The following is an 8,949-nucleotide window of genomic DNA, read 5'->3' on the forward strand; positions in this document are numbered from 1 at the left end:
ATTAGTCTCTTAACTGGTATCATTTGTAATGAATAATTGTTCTAACACAGATTTGTGTGATTTACTTTCAATTGGTATCTACTATACATAGTGTGGCAATCATACACTCATTGCAGCAACACCATTTTAAATGTAAATTACTTGAAGATTGAACATTTGTCTTTGGCTTTTGATGATACTAAATCACAATCGTTAATTAATTATTCTCACACTCCACCTCTGTGCCTGAATATAGATTAAATGGCATGTTGATCTCTGATCCCATCCCCACAGAGCATTCCTGGATGTATGCTGTGTTCTGGGTCAGATGCAGATGACTTCCTTTATTACTCACTCCTGTTGGATGACTCTACACTGCAAGAACATAGTATTAAAATGAGGGATATATTTCGTAAAGTAAGCAAACCTATCTTCCAATAAAACAGGAAAATCTGACTTAGTCAGTCTTAGGGTTAGAGTTAGGAAGGTTACAGAGTTGTGGTTCAATGTTTAATACATTCGGCTCACTGAGACCATTACAGAAATATCTCGCTTGAGGCTCTACGCCTCATGATGGCCAAGATGCTCACCCTAGCTCTGCATTAGGGTTAGGGTTTCAGCTCTGGTTAGGGTTAGTGTCAAACCAGGGTTAGGGTTAGGGTTAGTGTCAATGTTCAATGTTTAATACATTTGGCTCTCTGAGACCATTACAGAAATGTCTCACTTGAGGCTCTTCGCCTCACGACGGCTGAGAACCTAATGGTCTCAATGAGCCGAATGTATTAAACATTGAACCACAACTCTGTGACCTTCCTAACCCTAACCCTAGTTGTAACCCTAACCCTAGCTGTAACCCTAAGTAAGTAACCAAGTAAGTCAAATGCTCTAACATAAAAAATGCATTGTAAGAAGAATGATCTTGACAGAAAAAAAATAAGTAAAAGTAATATTTTGCTTTGATTTAAGATATGTCATCTTAGCTTAGATTCCAGTGTTTGCAGTGTAACCCCCGGCAACGTGTGTGTCTGGGGTCAGAAACCTTTGATGGTCAAACATAAAGGCATACTTTCATGAATTTTGGTGTGGAAGAACACTGCCAGACTTGGGCCATGTCAAATATTTGGGATGAACTGGATCATGAGCTTTTGGCCGGGTATTATGGCTTCACATCACTGGCCAACCTCAGTCATTCTCTTTCAGGTGATTGAGAGAAAATCTCTGCAGAAGGTTGTGAAAGCTTCAGAAAAGCCAAAACTAGAAGACAGTATGTGGTGTTCATATGCTTTAGTGACGTAGTTAATATAGCTGGACTGTGGTCAAAGCTGGTTTGATTCGTGTGGAGAGAGAGGGTTGGCGGGCTGAGAGGTTTGTCAAGAGATGTTTGTGTGAGTGGAAAACTACCTTAACCCCCAACACACACACACACACACACACACACACACACACACACACACACACACACACATACATACATACATACACTCTCTTTGCTGTGCTCTGACACACACACACAACTTGTCTCTCACGCTTTGCTTTTCTGTGACACACAGACACACAAAACCCTTTTCACTCTTCCTGAGGACAATAGCTGTGCAGTGAGGTGAGACTGCAGGAGGAAAAGCATTTATCCTGGCGGAGTAGTGCTGATGACCCTCCCTGCTGGCTCGTCTCCTGCTCTCTTTCTCCCTCTGGGTGAACACAGGAAGCTTTTGTGTCGACTGGAAGGATGGAGTCAGGGTTGGTGGTGGAGGATGCAGGGCTAGTGGCAGGAGGACTGCTGTCACACCACACACAGCTTTTTCAGGACACGGGCTGTACTTTTGACATGTGTCTACTGACATTACCCATGATGCTGGCCCTCCTCCCCCTAACCCCTGGTGAGGGTTGTCTCCTCGCCTCACAGGGGTAATGGTGTGTGAGACAGGTCGGGAGAGGGAATATGCTGCGTGTGTGTGTGTCAGGGAAAAACTCAGGGAAACAGGGTAGACACAGAGTGGAAGTATGTTCGCAGTTGTAGAAATGACCAGTTTACTTGTTTCCTGCAGCAATTTTCTCACAAGCAGAGCTGACTATTTTATTCACATGTCCGTACATATTTATAACAATCAGCACCGTATGTCACCTTTCCTGAGTGCTTCTGCCATGTCCTCATGGACCACCTTGTTGAAGCGCTGCATAACTCATCTCTGTTTATCTTAGGCCACAAAACTTTCGTCACCTCTGATAGCTTCCTTTTCACACACAGCTAAACACTGATATATGTGCAGTCGCACACGTCCATACACCTTCATCCGGGTTGGATACCTGAGCTCGTAGCAAATGTGCTGAGTAATGATATTTCTGTTTCTGCATGCCAGACATTCCTGTTCAGCTTGTGGTGTTTTAATACTGGTTGGTAGAAAAATATTCAGTCAATCATCAGTAGCTGAGCTGGCTGATTATTTGATTCACCCCCCCCCCCCTGAGTAAATCCAGCTTTCAAAGCAGTATTACATTCAGTGTGGTCTTGTGGCTGCTGCTTTGAATTCCTGCTGGTTGGAGTCTCCGTCCTCCGCTCTGCTGCCACACTGACGTCCACACTGAATGGGCAGTCTCCCCTTTCGCCTCTCGCTTTGCATAAAGCCCATAGAAATCCCAGGAACCAGCTCACACTCATTTGCCTGTCACATTAACTTGGCACCTCGCTTTCCTCTGGCCCTTTAACCACTGTGACCCACCCAAACAAATGACCTGTTCATACACAGCACAAAGCACCCCTCCTCTTCTGTCAGGCCTTCCGGCCTTGTTTCACTTCTCTTCTAACCTCTTCTAACCTTTCCTTCCTCCTCTTTTTTCCCCCTTTACTTTCATTTAACTGTCAGTTACCACAGTGTTTGACTTAAACCAGTTATATATAGTTCAACAACTATTTAAAATACTTATTAACTTAGCTGGAAAAACTGCTGCGTGTGGTCTAGTGTGCATTACAAAGATAGACATAAACAAACAAACAGGTGCAAGTTATAGCTGAACCACCGGACTACATGGACTTCCTAGTTAGAACTGTGTTTAATGGGTTTAATGTGTGACTAACACCTGACAGCCACCACTGCTTGTTGAAATGTGGAGTGCAGGTGCAGCGCAGGCTGTGTGTTTACTTTATTTACTTGGAATGCAAAGACTGTCTGTGTTGTGTTAAAGTGCTGAAGGGATTAATTGTTGTGAAGGATCAAGGTTTACACATGGAGCCTGTCTGTAAACTCCTGCTCCATATGATTTAATTATTATAGCATTTTGTGTGCTTCATTTTGTTAGTTAACGATTATCTTAAATACACATTCTCAGGGAGCGTTAAAGTACTGAACTGCTGATAGTTTAGCCTAATCTCAGACCACAGTGAAAAGTTTTACAGTTTTCACTTGAAAAATTATTTAAAAAAATAATTGCCAGTTTGTGATGTCAAAGGAAGTGAACAAGCTGTTTTTGGTGAGTTAAACTGCATTTAAAAGCCTACATACGTGCAACAATGTTATAAATAAAGTCCTGACATGGACAGACATGCAGGAATCTGTTCATCTCGTGGTTGTCTGTCAGACTCCTCATAAAGTCCTGCATGAACTCATCTTTTTGTTCTGCTTTGGTCTCCTCCAGCTGAGGACAAACCTGTGAAACTCATAGCTCAGCTGTAAAGTCAGTGCTGCCTGAGGTTGGTGGTTGGTGGTCGAGTCTCCAACTTTCAGTCAGAGCAGCTGGAATCACAGTAAATGTTAATTGTGGGTTCAATTCTGAGTTCGGCTCTCAGAAACCTTTTCATAAAATAAGGTGCAATTTAAACAAGTGTTAATATATGAAATGCTGCTCCTGATTATGTGAAATTAACAATTAAGTTTGGTAAAGAGTTCATGTGGTGCTTTACTGAGCAGTCTCCCTCAGAGTTTCCCCTAAGTGGCACTTTTGCCCTGTGATCCTAATTATCTCTGAGGACCTCCTCATTACAGCTCCAACTGATGGAGGAGGAAGGAAGGAAGTTTATAATCATGTTCAATTAGCGCTCCTTCACATTTTATCTGAGCCCTTCCACTGTGCTAATGACTTATTTGTACCAATTATTTGCTTTGCTGAGCCTGTTAACCCCTGTGTTCACCTTGGCAGTTAAAGCGATTGCTATGAGGAGCGTTTCTCAGTTTCCTTTTTACAGGTCCCATGAAACACAGACATGATTTCTCTGCTGTTGCTGTGTGCCTGTGAGTCATTCAGCTGTGGTTTGTTACTGTACTAACTATTGCTGTGTTCTTATTAGTCGACACTCAGATCTGCAATGAACATTTAGAGTCTTGGTCAACCATTGACCAAAATTGGTCTTGATTAAGTTCCTAAATCTTCCTTGTGCTGCCTAGCCTGGCTAGCCGTACGCACTCACGTTGTTAATCGTATCTGAAATGGTGCAGGCGTTATGTGAGGACTTGCTGCTTGCTGCACTGCACATGTTTTGGATGGTTGTTGCTCTGCCATCGTCACATGCTTTGTTTGTCTGATTGGTTTTGTGTCTTGCCACATGCCTCCAGAGGAAGTTTTCTCTGCATTCATTAGTACTGCCCCCTGGGATTCTAACTCAAATGCACAGAGACCAGACTGCTGTGTTCTATAGAAAAGAAAAATAATTAGGATGGCTGACCAGGCTAAATGTTGCCTTTAATATGCAAGGCTTACTTGAAGCATGACTGGTGGTTCACAAACAAAACGAAGAACACATCATGTTCCTCCCCCTCATTGTTTTTTCCACCTCTCCAGTAAAAGTGGGTGATGGAGGACTTCAATGATCCCCTTAAGTCAGGGTTTTTTGGGGGGAGCTTTATGTGTCCACCTAATACTAACAGAAGCTTCACAGACCAGGTTTTAGGAACATTTCGGAAAACCTAGATTTTGTGGGGCGTATAGATCCCTTCTTTTTCATCACTACTGTGAAAATGAGGAGCTGTGAGGAGGAGGCGGTCTGCAGGTGACGAGTCAGCTGAATATGGCAGCGGTTGGACACTCAGGGCCTGTGCTCCTGATGTTCAGTATGTCAGGGTGCCATTAGCTGACAGCCACTGTTACTTTTTTTGTTTTCTTTTTAGCTAAATAGCTTTCAAATCCTCCTCCAGTCACTACTTGACAAAAAAAAGAGAAGAAAATCCAGTTTAAGTATAGCTCTCACCACTCTGTGTGATCAAAGATCAAGGGAAAGTCTTTTATAACAGTAAAAGCATTGAATTATACAGAACAATGTGAAAACTCACACATGCACAGATATACACACAAAACCTTCCTCTAATTTGAGACGCTGATCCTGAGTGGGCTCTTGTGTCCTGCAGAGACTGATGAAAGCTTCTCATCTTAAGGACAGGTCACAGAAGAAGGAGCGAGGCCTGAATGCTTTCAAAGGGACCTAAATGACCTCTGGGAGCTGAAGCACCAGCACTCTCTGCCTCTACACAAGCTCCCTTTAATCTCCCCCTGCTCTCTGCAAGCACTTGGTTATTATTCAGCAAGAGAGAAAAAAAGAAGAGAGCTCTTGTATTTTTTTTTCATCTGTTGTCTCGTACATACAGTTTTTCCTCAGGCAACTTGGTTCAGCCCAATCGATGTGCTGACAGGACCTGCCAACACAGAGGAACAGACGTGAAGACACAGAAACGAAAGCTGTGCAGGGATGTTACTGCCGAGAAGATGAGGAAGAAGAGGCAGTGGAAGTGGAAGATGAAAACATAAAAGGCTGTCTCGGTGATGGAAAAAGAGAGAAAAGACTCATCATTTTGTTCTCCATTTCATCTCACCGTGCTATAAAAGAGAGATGAAATCAGGAGGCTGTCAGGTAAAGGGGAGTAAAAAACCTTTGCCTCCCCGCTGAAATGGACCGAGGAGAGAAATGGTGAGGAGAGAGGCAGAACGACCTGCATCACAAGAAAAGCTCTCAACTGTCAAGAGAACAAAAACACCTTGAATCAGGACGGTGCCGACAAAAGCCTTTCAAAGTGGCTAGAAGCTCTAACTGGAGCAGAGTCAGCTTTTAGGGAAAAGTTTTTTTTTATGAATCGAGTGAAATGGTTCTTGAATGGATTTTTTTTTAAATGTAATGCACCTTAATTTATGCCAACAACAAAACACAGACGAGTTATCTTGACATCTCTCGTACACCTCAGAGGTTAAAATCTGTTGACCCCGTATGAACCACCATCACAGCGAGGCGGACCTGAGAGCGCTGTAGCCTTCCATATCAGGTTACATTATGTTACTGCCTTTAGTAGGCACATTGTTTATTTCAGTTTGCACGTAGCATGCAGATAGAGGAGACTTTTCACCAGCCAATCCCTGATGACGATGAGAAGATGAGTTGCTTCTCTTATACATGTGCAGGTCAAGTCTTTTAGTGACTATGCACAAAGTCCATAGCAGGATTTGTATTTCTGTTTTTGGTCATTTGACTGAAAAATGGACAACACTGACTTGGTGCCATCATCCTCTACCTTGCCCTCAAGTGGTTATTACATTGAGGTCCATGAAGACACGGACTCAACTCTATGGAGTGCAGTCTTTCTTGTAGCTTGGCAAAGAAATAGGCTGCTGAAATTAAACAGGGCAGAGAGTGCCTGGAAGTTGACCCCGGTCAAAACCAGAAAGGCATGTGACCGTCACTGTGTAGTTATTCACAACAAATTCCAGATGAGTCCAAAAGTGTCAGCTGGTTGTGTCCTGGAGAGGCCAGGTATGAAGGAACAGTGTGGTCTGTTTTATTTATTCTGAGGAATTTGCAGGAAATCTGTTCAGTAGAACTTCATCAGCAGCAAACAAATGTGTGCTTTGGCAAAAGCTTGTGTGAAGTCAAAGTCTAGACTTTTTCTTTGCACAAAATATCGATTGAAATTTATAACATATAAATAGCAGGCCAGGTTACTAAAGGTTAATGCCAGCTGGTAACTGACATGACATTATTTGAACAAAATATGTCCATGTATCCAGGCATAGCTCAGCCATATGTACAGCACCTTCAGCCCACACGCTGACTGAAATCACCCCACATCACATCCCTCACCAACCCGTCTCTACCCCCCAACTCTCTCACATGCACAGTCAGAAATCACAGCCTTACAGCCAGCACCCCCACAAAAGTGAAAATGAATGTACTCACCACCTGTGGTGGGAGCAAAGCAAGGGAGTGGGAGAGGAAGACAGAAAGGAGACGAGGAAGAGACAGGCCAACTGTTCACCGAGTCAGTCCAGCAGGCTTCTCAGACATATCGTGTATATATACATATCAGTTTAATCCTATGGAAGCCTGCTCACAACAAAATACAGAAGAGTTATAGTTTTACAATCATACACTGGTTGGGATTTACTGTGTGAGACTACAAATCCAGTTACACAATCGTCTCTGATATCAGCACGAAGCCACACATTCTCAAAGTAGCTTTTCTTTTTCTTAGGTGTGTGTGTGTGGGAGTGTGTGAAATGTGTGACTGAATGTGTCTCTGCTGGTTCTGTGATTCAAGTGAAGCAACAGCACAGTTACTTGCTCTGTGTGTGTGTGTGTTGTCAGACCACACAGGGCTGAGTGTGTGTCTCATCCCTCCCATCATTACTCCTGTCAGCAGGCCTGAAACCACAAACCATCCTGTCTGGAAACAAAGCCATTAAGTCACAACAACCGTCTCCGTCTCCTCCACCTTTTACTTCAGTTTAGAGCCACTCGCTCCGTCACACTCCACTGGCTTCATATCAGTGTGTGTGTGTGTGTGTGTGTGACGAATATATTAGAAATCTGTGTAGAGCAGCCAACATTTAACTGCTCCTATTACCAAAAATTACTCATGTGTATTGTGTCTCTGTCAGAAGTGTAATTTGTTTCCAATTTTTTTTCCATCACACCATTTAAAGGAAAAAACAGTGCTAACAACACTAATATTTCTCATTCTGTCTGTCTTCTTCTTTAAACAGAGACCAACATGGAACTCAAGAATACATACAAGGTTTCACCTCAAACGCTGCATCACACAGAAACAAGCCAAGAGCCTGGTCACAGTGGATTCGCCACACTGAGGTGAGCCAAAACTTATTACTCACAGTCACTTACTCTAAATTATCTGTCTTGAAATGTCACAGTCGTATGATGATGTTAGAAGAGGAGTTCACATTTACAAGCACACTAATGTTCTACTGAACAGTTTGGATTTTACCAAATTATAGTGTTTACCTAGTAAAGTGTGGCCAATGCTGGTATTATTTAAATTTTAGTAGCAGTCTGCAGGCCTGGAATACAGACGTATTTCTTAAAAGGAAAGCCTTCAGGATGAAAAGAGAAACACACCTACTTCTGAACATCAAGTATTGCTGAGTATCCACAGCTACATGTAAACAGGAAATCCTCACAGAAACAAAAGTCATCAGAGTTTTAAACATTTTTTTTTCAATTATATTTAAATTTAGTTTTCTTCACTGTGAAGGAATGTCTTTAGTTTGATGGACCAAAATCTAAATGTACTACACCTAACCTTTTTACTGGAATAATTCAACCTCTTGTTGAAAATTCAATAATTTCATTCAACAAGAGGTAAAAATCCCCAAAACAATTGTAAATACAAGAATAACCTGTTTTTAATGGAGGACTACATTAGTACCAGTCCACAGTCCATTAACCTTACAACAGATTAGCTGGTTTGAAACTTGGGCTTTGGCACAAATAAAACAAGTCAGAATTTGTTGCTATACTGTGTACCATCTTTATGCTAAGCTAACTATGTTTTAGCTATAGGTTTACATTTAGCAACCTAAAAAAAAAGCGCTATATTTGATGGCAACAACTAAAACGTCAGTTCAATGACAAAGAACTGGGCAATTCTAGAAAAACAGTTTTATTGATTTATTAACAACTGTACATTTCTTTTCAGTGCTGACAGCATTTGCTACATACTTTGGTGTGATTCAGAAGGACCGCTGCATTTCGCCCCTTTAATT

The sequence above is a fragment of the Parambassis ranga genome, chromosome 3 (assembly GCF_900634625.1).
Source record: "Parambassis ranga chromosome 3, fParRan2.1, whole genome shotgun sequence".
NCBI classification, from domain to species: domain Eukaryota; kingdom Metazoa; phylum Chordata; class Actinopteri; family Ambassidae; genus Parambassis; species Parambassis ranga.